Raw genomic sequence first — 14030 nt, 5'->3', positions numbered from 1 at the left:
GTCTCGTGTACAAAAATTTACCTTTCTTAATATAGCAATATTCCAGATTTACTGCAGAATACTTGTAGAATGAACACAATACAGGTACGCACAAAACAACCCATGGGAATATGAGTAGGGAAATAGAGAGAGCAGCAAAACGCAGGCTATAATTTCCAGTTAGCTGGTGCCAGGACCTCCTTCTGTATAATAGGAAATGCTTTCACTGAGGGGCCTGCAAAACAAATCACCCTCCCTCCACGTGCCTCCCAACTTCTCTAACTTACAAAAAGAGCTTTAAAGCCAGGTTTATCCCTCTGGAATAAATGGTCACTGAAGGCAATGTACCTGACTGCTTATACCAGCCACAGCTGTAAGTTTTCAAATGTATAGTGTTTGCTGTATTTTACATTTCACTGGTGCTGTTCTAAAATCTCAAACAAAGGCATCGTGATGCCAACAAACTTGCCCCACGCATGCAGGAGGCGGGAGGGGAGCGGGATGCCCAGCCGGCACGGAGTTGGGGGCACGGCTCGGAGCACAGCCCCTCACCGCAGCGATGCCCAAACCAGTGGCTGCACAGAAGAGCGGCGGGGACAGGGACTGGGACAGGGACAGACCTGAGTGGTTTCTCCTACTGGTTTCATAGAATTATTTCTGGTTTTGTCGCTCATTTTTAGAAAAAGGATAGATTAATTCCCATAGAAGTATTTTAGTTATTATTCGTAGGGTATTGTTTGCTCTCCCCTTTATTCCTTTTTGTAGTTTCAATAGCAGTGAAAAAGGAATGAAGAAAAATAAATGACAGTATAAGCCATTTCGGGAACAAAATTTAAAGTTTTCAAAAGTCTCTTTATTTAGGGGTTTTATAGTGTTCATTATTCCCATGACATCAAAGTGGTTTTTTCTTGAGTAAGCAGTCAGCTTTCAAAATATGGGAAACATGAAGAAAGTGAATTTCACAGAAAATAATCATAAATTAAAAATAACATTTTCCAAGAGAAAGCATTTAAAAAGGGAATCCATAAAAATAAATCTAAGCACTTCTTAGCCTAACGTAAGATAGTTTAAGACACCAATGAATGATGTTCCTACTGCCAGTTACAGATGGAGGTCCTATTGTCATATTCCTTTCTCTCTTCCCCTTTACTGCATTTTATGTTTGTCAAAATGTATGCCAAATTTTACAACAAAGTGTAGGTCTAAAGGTCTAGAATTGGGCATACATCTCACACTATAGGTTCCCTCAGGAAGCAGCTGTGAACAAGAACAATAGTATCAATACCAACAGCACTGAATATAAATAAATATTCTACTGGGTATCAAGTTTCAATCTGAAGCAGTCCCAGCTTTCACTGTTAAACATACAACCCCACAGCCTGGCTCTTTCACTGGATATAACAATTTATGATAATGTAGAAGTCAATACCAGTTTTAAATGGTTCAGTGAACCAGTAAAAAAATTACACCAACTTCCAGATACCACTTATCTTGCTAGCTTTCAATCAGAGGCGATTCTGTGTAAGAGGTAATTATTTGAAAATGAAATACAAGAGTGTTTGTGTAGCTCACATTTTATTCCAGTGGTACAAAGTCGGCCCGTCACTCCCCATCGGCAATCCCTCGTCCATCAGGGAGCAGGGCACGACACCGCAGGGATTCAGGGATGCTCGGCCGGCGGGAGCACAGCGCAACACACCACGCATGGGCAGCTTCCAAGGGCCAGGTGGTACGTAACGAGGTCGACACGTGTGTTCCTCGAGTAAATCCAAATATTGCTATTAGTTTATTATGGTACAGCCCAACATGTGGCAAGAACGTTACTGGAGCGGAAAAAGAGAAGGTCCCCCTGCGCCTGTGGGGCTGGATGTCAGTATTTGGATGGGCGCACAGACGCGCGCTGGCTGAGAAGGGCTCGTCCTGCCGGGTTCAACGGCTGAAGCTGCGCTTGGTTCAGGCCAAACACAAAAAGAAATGTTATGGCTCCGGTGTTTCAATCAAATAAAACATTTTATTCCACATGAGATCACTTTTTTTCTTCTTCATTTTTGGGTCAGTTAACTGTCACCATGCTCTCACTACAAAAATATAAGGCAGTATTTAGGAAGAAAAGCACCACTTCAAAGGATCAAGGCAAGAAGTTCCTTGCTGCAAGTATCACCACCAAGGTTTTAACATTTTTTAAAAGTTGTTTCCATCAGTCTTCTGCCTGAAATTCCATTTTTCATAGATTTCATGATTTGCCAAGTTTCATACAACCCTTCTCCCACGGTTGGTGGAGGAAAGACAGCTCTTCAGAGGGTCAAACAGGCTAGGAAGGAAAAATTTGCTTTGACTCCGGTATGTGTTAAAGCCAGCCTCCTGCGGCAAGCAGGACGGGGTGACGTGCTGCAAGGCCTGCTGTAAAAGGGGAGGCAGGCGAGGGCTGCCCCTGACGGCACCCCGGCCGCTGGAGATGCTAACCCTGGTGAAGCCGTGCTCGCGCGGGGCTTTTCTCGCTTTCAAAGCCTCCCCTCTGCAGCTGGGTTTTCTGTCTCGGAGCTGGAGAAACATCCCCCCAGTTTCCAACTCATTTTCTATAGTTCCTCACGTTTGCAGAGGAAGAGAAGAGGTCGTCAGCCCCCTGCCTCTCACCACAGCTCACACCACCAAAAGTTCAAGCGAGAAGTGAGCGTCAGCTACACCTAAAAACTATGGTTTTTTGTGAGAAGGGCTGCTCCTGAGGCCATGGGGAGCTATAGCTGGGTGTTCACCCCTTCTGGCATGCTTATTAAGGCATGTCTTTTTCCAGATCTTGCCCAAAACTCAGCTAGCCAGTTACTATTAGGAAATGGCATCACATTTTAAACACCAGAGCTTCATCTGTTTTCCTCCAAGCTCAATTTCACCCACATGAATTCAGTGTCTGTGAGAACTGCATTTATAAACTCTTGAATCCAGCTCCTCCCATCACCACCTCAGCTGGGTTCAGTCCAGAATGCAATCATGTAAAAATAAAATTCCTATTGACTTCAGGGTCTTTGGAGCAGACCTATTGATTAGTTACTTCTCGCTGGGAATGTCCTGTTGAAATTAAAAGAGCCAACAGTGCAGTAAAGTTTTCTTTCACGTAAGTAAGATCGAGAGAATCTAGCCCGGTACCTTAAAGACAACACAGAAGCATAATGTGACTTGGCTTGTTTACCCAGAGAAAAGACAGGGCCAGGGGGAAATGTTTGTTCTTTGCATACACGCCAGGGATGAGCCCTGGGATGGGAGAAGAATCCTGCGACAATACCGGCTAAGAAAGGGTAAATATGAATCGGCCTTCAGGAGGTTTGGGCTGGAAGCACAGAGATTTCTAACCATCTTGGCTAGGGAAAGAGTTTGGGAGCTAAGATGGAAACATGTGCTCAGTCAGTTTATTAAGGTGATTAGGCAGCTTGGCTGCAGGCAGGGCGGCGTGCCACCCCACGCCACTCACACTCTGCCTCCTTCCCGGCCCAGGAACACATGGTACCACGCACAGCTCATGAATGCTTCTCAGCCCACATCTGCCATCGCCTTTTCGCACTCATTAAGAAAATCCAGCTCAGTAACACGATGGCTGAGGCTCCCTGCACAGCAAGCACGTGCTCTCCTGGCTGTACAGACAGAAACATTCGTGCTTTGCACACACCAGTGGGGCTCTCCCGAAGTACGCACGTAGCTGCCCTGTTTCCATTACATGCAAAATACATGTCTGTACTTCCTTTACATGCAAAATACATGTCTGTACTTCCTTTACATGCAAACACACATACATGCAATACAGAAAACTGAATCCAAATAGCCACACTGGTCTGAAACCTTTTCCTCCGCCTTTTCATTCCACACCAGAGAGCAGAAATTAACCCCCTTATACTGTCTTTATGCTCAGCTCTGGAGGGCACAAACCAGCCACGCTGCAGCGTTTGTCCCTCCGAGCCCGAAGAGCTCTCACTGACAGATGTACCGCACTTGCACCTCCACCTTCTACAACATGCCTGTAGTTAGTGGTTCTACAATACAGAAAGGAAGAAAGGCAAGTAAGAAGGAAAACTTTTGGAAAACGTTTTGGCCATGCCTGATCACATCTCCTCACCGTCCCAGCCCGCTGGCCAAGCAGCCCCTCTGTTTACTTGGCCACTGTTTTGCCTCCCAGTAGCATTTCAATATTGATGTCTCCAGGTTTCAGCTGTTCTCTTCTCTCCTGATTCATGTGCAGCAGATGGTGCAAATGACACCCCTTTTATTTTCTGGATGAATTCATATCACCTTGCCAAGATGCTAATTTTTGTTGCTAGTCATTGTACACTGTGTTACCAGTGATGAAGACCAGCTTTGCTTTGAAATGGAGCAAAGCTGCAGTCACAGACAGGTTAAAGTTGTAATGCATTACTAGTTATAGCAGGTTAAGTTTAATTAAGAGATTTTACTAAATAGCTTTTGGTTTTGTTTGCGGTTTGTCATTTTTGTTTGTGGGCACTTACCCATGTTTTTGATGTTGCACATTATACACAGCAGCAGATCTTCCTGAAGCTAATTTAGTTATCATTCTGTAAAACGAACCTTTGTCACAACCTTTCCAATGATCATCAATAAATCTCTCCTTGGCCAGACTTCTGATAAGTTAAACCAATCAAATAACAAAAGAGCAGAAGACATTTCGCTATTTCAGCTGTATTCCCCCCACCAGAGAGTGCAGCCAGGCTGGAGTCACCCCCAGGCAGAACAGAGCAGAGCAGGATGACTTCCCAGGTCTCTTCTCCCATGACCCTTCTGTTACACATTCCAGATGGAGTTTCCCTCCTTGACAAGAGCTTTGCACTTCTTACTCATGCTTCATTTGTCGGACACTCCAAACTCCCAACTCCTTTTCTGTCTTTCCCACTTACTCCCCTCCCCTCTCTGCACTGCTTCATACTTTACTTCATTGCATTTCAGCCTGGGGTTTTCAGAAACATCTCGGTTTTGCACATAATTTCTTATTTTAATTCTGTCCTCCGGAGTTCCTGTGATCCCTCCCTATTCCATGTCATCTGCAAATTTTACAAGTTCTCCATCATACATATTACTAATTAAAATAGAGAACAGACTCGAGAGCAAGACAGGTCCCTTTGGGACTCTCACTTGAAATGCTCTCCCATAGCTACTACTTAAAATAAATTTCTCAAAAAGCTGTATGTGCATCTTACACCTAGACATGTCTCTCCAGCTTACCTGCAAATAAAGAAGTCAAAGTACATCACAACTATTTGTTCCCCTTTTACCCACCAGGTCAGTTAATTAGACTAATCTGCTACGCTTTTGACAAATCCATGATGGTTGTTTTGTTTCGATTTTATTCACCTCTTCCAAGTGTTATGGATTGATTTTTTTCATTAATTAATTTCAGAGCCTTTCCAAGAACTTGTTAGGCTTTTTAGTCAATAATACACTAGACTGTATTTTTTTCCTTTTACATTTAGATCTGTATTTGCATTTTGATAGTTCTGAGACCTCCTCTGAGCTCCACAAGCTGTTAAAAATAATTGCTTCTTGTTCAAAAATAGTTTTGATTAATTCTTTCTAATTCTAAGGAGAATTTCTTCAGATCCTGTGTCCCGACCTATCTAGCACATCCAAAAAACTCTCGCCTGTTTGTTCTCTGTTCTGGACCCTTATTCGGCACTCTGCTCAAAATTAACCAGGGCATTTTAGACCCTTCTGTAAGCAGCCACTTTTCTGTCAAGTACTAGATCTGTATTCCCTCTCCTATCTTCTTATTTCTAATGTATTTATACAGCACTACTTCCTCCTGCTTTTTATCTCACTTGCTAAATGAAACACATTTTTTGCCTTAGGCTTTTCATTTTACCATTATATGCCTGTGCTATGCCTTCACCTTCATTTCTCGTCAAGTGCCTCTGCTTTTGTACTACTTCTTTGGATTTTCAAGTCCTAAAGGAGCTCCTGATTCTGCCCTAATGGTTTTTACTATATTCCTGCCACCCCTGTGCATGAGGATGCTTGGCTGCTGTGTGTTTATCAGTTCTCTCTCAGAACCTGCCCTTTCTCATCCCTTAGACCATCATCCCAAGGGATCCTACCTCCCCAGCCCACTGCATCTGCTGAGGTCACCTTCTCCAGAGCTTATCACTCTTAAATTGCTGCCCATGCTTCTTTCTTTCTTACAGGAGTAGCCTGTGCCATTTCATAGTCTGTCTCTCCCAGATTTCCCATCTACCTTCGACTCTCCACCAATTCTTCCCAGCAATCAGAACTACGCTGAGGACAGACCCTTTCCTCTTCTATGGTGAGAAACACATCAGCCAGCCACGGGGAAGGAGCAGGTACGGTGTCATTCCCCACACATGCAAGCCCTTAGTAGCCTCAGGCAGCAGGGACAGAAGGTGATATTCAGATTCACAGGTATTCACATCCCGTGAATGATGATGGGATGGGTTTTTTTGCTCCTAGGACCTTCTCGTTGTAGCAGAAAGCAGGAGGTCTTTCTGCACAGACTTGCTGGCCTCAGCACTGGTCATAAGCAATGCACCAGGTGGCTCACGTGGGCTGTGGCACGTATCTCCTGCACGAGCTCCACGGCACGACTGTGTCCCTGACTCTCCAGAGCTGCTCAAGTCCTCCTTTGCCAGCAACCTCAGGCCCTTTGGTTCATAAAGCCCTATGATTAAACTCTCCAGGCAAGGACGTCCCACAGCTTTTAGAATCAATCCAATGAGCGTGGAAAGGGGAAATTTAGGATAAATGTATGAGAGGAAATTCTGAAAGCCCCAAAGCGTGGCACAGTATTTATTTCCCATTAACAGTCAGTGACAGGCAGGTACTTCAACACGCCTTCATAGCCTGGAGAATCTCCTTCAGGTTAGATGCCAGTAAATATTTCTGCTCCTTCCCCCTCTGCTGGTATGTTGAGAACAACAACTACAATCGATAAAGATAACTTGAAGCTTTCAGATACTAATTCTGAATTACAAGCAGTCAGTTTCTTTTCCAAGTCCTGCAAATCCTCTAATAAACAGAAGTTAACCTCCCAAACTCAGGCCTCCAAATGATTTGCTGCTGTTACCCTCTTGCACTCTTTGATCGTCTCCTTTCCCTGCATGGGCTGTCAAAGTCACAAGTGCTTCATTTTCTGAGATAAAGAACAATATACTTGAGAGTGATGAAGCAAGAAAAGAAGAAAAAGCACCTTGCAATTAAATATTTTAATAGACATTTTGAAGATGGTTTTGAAAGGATTTAAAATTAATGTTAACAATCATATGCATCAAAGGGCTCAGGCTGAACAATACCTATCACTTTTTCTGCTTAAGAATAAAGTGTAAAAATAATACCCTATAATATTTTACACCAGCATCCCTTTTTACTCTTCCAGGCTAGGCAGACATCTCTGAACAGCTGTGCAAAGCAGCTCTAAATCCTGCCCCCCGTACTGACATCAAGCAATCGGTTTATGACGGCTTTGGTGAACCTTTCTGATGCTGTGCATCTGCAGGCAGTTACCTCCTGGGACAGACCGGACACCAGCTCGGCACCACTCCCATTCGGGTAGGAAGAGACGTTGCTCTCTTGCTTCCTCCCAGCATGGCATCCCAACTCATTTTTGATTTAATAAGCTGGCAATTAGACAGGGAACCAAATGGACAGAGGTAGAGCACAAGGACGGAACCCAATCCTAGCACTATACATCACTCAGCACCTTATGCGCTGCCTCTGGCATGTGACCACAGGGAAGTCTGGATTTATATTGTTGATTTTCATTGGATTTCAACGGAGAAGAGTTTCTGCAAGGAGCCCAAGGCCCTGCTTTATGACTGTAAACCCAAAGTTATGACTCCTTACTCACACTGAATGGAGTATTATTCCAGAAGCAGTCCCAGTGAGGCGGTGAATGTTTTTCCAGGGCACAGATCTACTCAGTGAGTGCAGCCAAGGTCCGCAGATGTCGTCAGCACAACCGCCTCAGTCTCTTCAACTACTGTTTGGGCTCCCTTTTTGCAATGTTAATGAACACAGACAGCCCTTCGCACACAGGTGAATTTCAACAGGCATGACTGGCTAAGAAGTTACACACATGGTCTCATAATTGATCAAAAATAAGTATTAAATGCAGATACTCTTGATAATGGTTAGAGATACGAGTAACAAAGTTTTCATCAGTATAAATGAACAGTTCAGTATACAGCCTTGTTTATAACTTCCCTCTAATTTTGATCTATATTTTTGCTCAAATTTAGGCAGATGTTCATTACAACTTATGGCACAGCCATAGCTTCTGAATGTTACAGCTGGCACAGGCACTGCCTGTCATGACTTTCAAACGGCGTTACACCAAACCGCGCAGCTTCTGCAACATGACCTAAAGCAAAACTCTCACAAGTTCAGCACCTCAGGATATTCTGCTTCATTGTGGCAAATGGAACACACACCACACCACCAGATTATTACTGTATCTGAGACTAAGTAGACTCTGGGTAAGAAAGCATTATTTCCATTACATTTGGCTTAAACCCACTTATTTATAATTAAGTTACTGATCCATGCATTGGTGTAAAATGACTCTACAATGTAAGTACAGCAATAACCTCGAACAAAATCTTTAAATAACAATTATCAAGTGAGAAGTTATATATAGAATTAATAGTGTTCATCCATCTTTCAAAACAAGTTAAATGTGCCTGTTTGTTCTGGAAAATCTGTGTTATGCTCACTGAACATTTTATTTTCATTACATTTGAACCTTTCAGTAGAAATAAAATACACAATCAAAGTAGGACGGTTGGTTTGATCAGTTTTCAGACATTTATACATTAGAAGAAAAAGGAAGTGCATTAAGATTCACACAGACATTCGTACTGTTGACCACTGGGAAGGAAGCAATATAAACTAAGGGTAACGTGTAATCAGAAATGACAGCTCAAGCACAAATCTTATTAAACAGATATTGTAGAACAGGCTTATAAAGAAAGGAAGAAGTCCTAGCATTTGGGATATTTATACGAAGTTTGGACAGAGACTTATAAAATAGCATGCAGGGAGCAAGCTGTTCGAGCCACATGCTGTATGACAGTAAACATGGTGAAATCCTAAGTATTGTGACTCATTCCTGAAATGTCACACACAGTCTGCACTTCAAGGTCAACCGCTCTCAATCTGAAATATTTCTTCTCTGAATAAGCCTTATATGAGTACAGGCTATTTTTTCCTTAAAACAATCACGAAACACCCAACAAAAAATTCTGACCTTGCACACGCAGCTTAGAAGAGCTCAATATTTAGTGAAGTCGGGGTGAAACAGATTCTCAATGTCTCACCCGTCTCAAGCTGGAAGTCTGACCCTTCGCACCGAAAACTACAGCACTCACATCGCTTCAGCAGAACTGAACATAAAAGCAGCGTTCATGTACTCAGCAATGTTGTACATGGATGTTTTAAAAAATTCTGCACGAATTCATGCATGCCCATTGCACTGCCATAACTGTAAAACAGCGCCTTCCTCCAAACTTGTTCAGATACGAGTACAGATGTTTTGTGAGTAGCGAGGATGGACGGTCTTCAGTCATTTACGCTGATCGTATCAGGCACGCTCTGATTCTGAGAGCACGCCTTCGGGGAACTGACCGCCCAGGTTAACTCCCCTTTAACAACAGCTGAAGTCCTCTGACATTTTACAGACCAGACACACTAAGATTGTTTTAAACTATTGCTTTGTTTTTCTAATGCAGAAGCAGCTCTCTAAGAATCCCAGCTCCAACTCCTAAGCAAATGATAGGAAATATCATCCTTTTCGGTACGTGCTGCTCTAAGGGCAATAAAAGCTGCTAAATGAGCAGAGTACCATTAACCCAGCAGAGTGGCACTAGCACAGGACAAGCACGTGGGCTGACTGCTGTCACACAGAGCCCCACACCATCAGCAGCAGTTCAGTGAGGCACCAGCAGATCCCACCATGCAGCTGGGGCTCAGGTCACCCCCAGCCAGGTGACGGGAACAATGCCACAAATGGGAATAAGAATGATCTCAGTACATAAAACTTGTTTGCTCTAACTCATAAGTATACCACCACTCAGCTACAAATATTCATTTAAATGTCTGCTTGTCCACATTGCTTTCTGTACTTGTGATTCATTAGACATTTGTTTACAGAGCTTCAATTATCCAGTAAGGAACTAAAAACAGCTCTTTGGTTCTTCACCTGTATACACCCTTACTGTAAGGGACCCTAAGCAGTCAAACTGAAGCCAACGCTGACAACCCAAATTCTGGAAGGCACTAATTCCTTTAAAATACAGAGAATACATCTGAAGATGATCGCTCCTGAGTAATGTATAATTGCTGAGCCAACCATTGGCGACCTATTGTGAGTAACTAGTTCAAGCAACTTACCTGTCTCTCAGGAACCGTAGAAACTTCTGGTCATCGCTGGCAGCAGGAGACCTAAAAGAGGTAAACAGTTTCAGTTGTTGAGGAAGCATATTAAACACACTTTCCATGAGGAATTCTATAGGAAGATGCATTTTTCTTTGTCAATGCTCACTGCACACTGCTTGGCATAATTTTCAAACTACTATTTTATGCATCCAGTTCAGAATACTTCTGTGGCTAGACAGGGACATGTAGAGAATCACAGCCATGATAGTTTGAAAAAGTGTTGCTCCTAAAGCAATGCATTATCTTAAATGCTTCCAAGCCCTTGTGAACAGATCTAACCTCATAAAGAAACCATTATCCTCAAGTTCCTCAGCACACTGTATTTTCAAATTCATTGCTGACTCTACTGTATTTCCTTTTGGATCCTTTAAAGACATCTCATTTATCTTTATTGGATTTTCTTTCATTTGGTTTCAAAGTTAAGCCATGCCAGAGAAGTTAAGCCATAGCAGAGAAGTAGTAATCAGTGCATAAAGTCTGAATCTTAAAAAAGGGTGTCCTATCTTGCTGAAAATGCAGAATATTGTCAAGAAAGATGTGCTAAAGAGGTTGCCTCAAACAGGGCTATCTGTGTATGCCGTCACAGGTAAAAGAGCTGGAAAGAGTTATTTGCACTTCAGAAATCTGACTCTTAACAAAAACTCATCTCTAAGTTATCAAGTTTTGCCAGGCTCCCAGGACTCATATGAATACATAAAGCATAAAATGAGGAAAACAGAAAAGTGTTTGGTTTTGAAGCATCGGAGCTGACAGCTGGTGCAGACAGGAACCATGACAGTCACTGTTTGGCATCAAAAGACTAGAGATGAGGTCAAGGGTGGGAAAGCAAAGACATGGAATCACAACTGGAATTAGGGCTCCAGATGTTGCCCACTCCAGACCCTGTTATATTTTGGTAATATGGAGATGTCCTGGTTTCTGCTGGAATGAAGTTAATTTTCTTCTTAGTAGTTGGTACAGCGCTGTGTTTTGGATTTAGGATGAGAATAATGCTGATAACACACTGATGTTCTAGTTGTTGCTAAGCAATGTTTCCACCAAGTCAAGGACTTTTCAGCTTCTCATACTGCCCTGCCAGCGGAGGCTGGGGGTGCACAAGAAGTTGGGAGGGGACACAGCCAGGACAGCTGACCCAAACGAGCCAAAGGGGTATTCCATACCATATGATGTCATACCCACTATATAAATTGGGGGGTGTGGGGCTGGGGGCACCGTGGCTCCGGGATTGGCTGGGCATTGGTCAGCAGGTGGTGAGCAATTGTACTGTGCATCACTTGTTTTGTACATTCTAGTAGTAGTAGTAGTATTTTCCCCTCCTTTTCTTCCTATTAAACTATCTTTATCTCAACCCACAAGTTCTACTTCCCCCCCCCCCCCCAATTCTCTCCTCCATCCCACTCAGGGGGGATTGAGTGAGCAGCTGCATGGTGCTTTGTTGCCAGCTGGGGTTAAACCACACAACAGGAGATTAAAAGAGAAACAGAAATTAAATTTTACTTTTTTGTCTCCCAGATTATTTCAGTATTTTTCAGCATGGAGAAGATAAAGACACTGGTCACAGTAACCAGTAAGTATTAGGCACTACAGCAGCTACACTTAAACGTTGTTTCCTCCAGCTATATAAAGGTACTGTACTTGACTTCACAGACCTTTCATACTACTTGCCTTAATGCAATTATTTTAGCCCCAAACATCATTAAGCTGCATTCACTGCAGTTATTAAGTTGATAGCTACTTTACATATCCTGCACCTAAATTTACATGGATGCCCCTCAAATACTTAACATTTGTCAGACTACAACATTTACTGTGCTATTTTCTACACTAAAAATACAGAGAAGTATGTTGAGTGTTTAACTCTTCATATCATCATTATCATTCTCAACTGCTCACAGAAGAACCACCTTCCTTCCCACCATGTTCCTGCCGCTGAGATGTCACAGGCAAAGACAAGAAGTGAACCACATGAAGGGTAACACACACAGACAATGCACAGGTAAAGGACTGCAAAGGAATACTGAGGTAACATTAGATGGTCGTGGTTACCACTGCATTGGGAGTTGAAGCTAGCCAATGCAGAGGTCCTTGGCTCTGAAAACTGGATAGCTCAGCATTTAAACTGCTCATGGGCTGGGACCACACTAAAAAAGCCTTTAAAAAAAATTGTAGTTGGTAGTAACAGAGCCTATAACATCGGAATAATATGTGTTGCTTTGTATACTGTAGTTCACGCTGCAATTGGCAGCGTGTGCCCCTGTGATAAGAGGAGCAGCCTGCAGCACCCGAGCAGGGAAGCAGATGCACTTCGCAGCAGCAGGCAGAGATTTTCACCCAGCGGCAACGAACACCTGGGGCCTCCGGCATCTCCAAAGGACCCAAGCGTGGACAAAGCTGCCACCTGCACCAGCTTATCCTACAGCTCCAGGGCCTACTGCCAGGATAAGCCAACACACCCATCCTTTAAAAACACCACTGTTAACAAACTCCTGTTTTTTCAAGGAAGGTTTTGAATTCCCAGGTTTGGTGTTTGTTGACCGCGTGTCCTCTTCAACTACCCCCTCCCTTAAAGATCTCCTTCCAACCAGTGACCAGTAAAGAGGAGCACAGACACCAGAGGTTGGTTCTGCAATTAGACATATTTATCAGCTGCAAATTCCCCTGGCAGCAGCTAATACTAACTCCTTCCCTGCCAGTTCAGGGGATCCTGTAGTTACTCCAGAAAAAGTCAACCACAACCTCACGAAGCTGTTAAGAGTTATTCCTCATTTTACCACCATATGAGAGATTAAAGTTAACCATGACATCATACTTGTGCTTACTTTTTTATGGCCCAAGCATACAGATACTCAGAATTTAACTGTATCTGAAGAAATAACAACGTATAATTCTTTGTTTTTATAAACCCAAATTATTACCAAGTTAACGTTAGCACATTTGGAGACCAAATGAAAAGGTACGTCACTGAACAGTGCACGTCATAAACAGAATGTTGTCTTTATGCATTTCAAACGTAGAAAAATACACAAGCACATATGTAAGGAATCATTCTCCAGCTTTCAGAATCACAGCATGCACATACACTAATGTTGAGTAAACCATGAGTAAAAAAGACAAAAGCAACAAAGGCAGCCCTCCTCCTCACTGGATAATAAACAAGAAAATGCTAGACTTTTAATCAATATTGATAAGCATAAATGCATTATTTTGATTAATGGTACCTGGCTTTTGCTGTTAAATCATTATAAAGTTTCCTAGTGGGGGGGGAAATAATCTAGTCTAGCCATAAATCAGAAAATGAGAAAGATCTAAAAAAAAAAAAAAAAAAAAACCCCCAAAAAACCCCAAGTGGCTTAATACATTAAAAATAAACCACCCAGAAATGTCCAATATAAGGACATCATCTAAACAAAAAGGTGGTGTTCAATTGTTCTTTGATATTATAATGCCTGTCGCAAGATGTCATACCTCCCCTGATGGTTAGCCAGCTGGTTAATTTGATATTACAGTAAAAGTCACTGATCCACTGAAAATAAAGGCAAAATGCAACTGCAGTATGCTTGGGTTTAATTTGTCTCCAGATGACCTCAGAAGTGGATCCACAGGAACTTTGCCAG

General features: G+C 42.8%; 1 long non-coding RNA gene across 2 annotated transcripts in view; it reads right to left on the bottom strand.

The window, feature by feature from the left end:
* Positions 1 to 14030, bottom strand: part of LOC138690825 (uncharacterized) — a 116267-nt gene that overhangs the window by 29556 nt on the left and 72681 nt on the right. For both annotated transcript variants that reach the window (XR_011329627.1, XR_011329626.1), the window contains exon 5: positions 10372 to 10422. This is a non-coding gene — a long non-coding RNA (uncharacterized lncRNA). The remainder of the gene's footprint in view (positions 1 to 10371; positions 10423 to 14030) is intronic.

Source organism: Haliaeetus albicilla, chromosome 24 (genome assembly GCF_947461875.1).
Source record: "Haliaeetus albicilla chromosome 24, bHalAlb1.1, whole genome shotgun sequence".
NCBI lineage: Eukaryota > Metazoa > Chordata > Aves > Accipitriformes > Accipitridae > Haliaeetus > Haliaeetus albicilla.
Note: the sequence above shows the minus strand (reverse complement) of the source record. Positions and strands in the feature narration are given on the sequence as shown.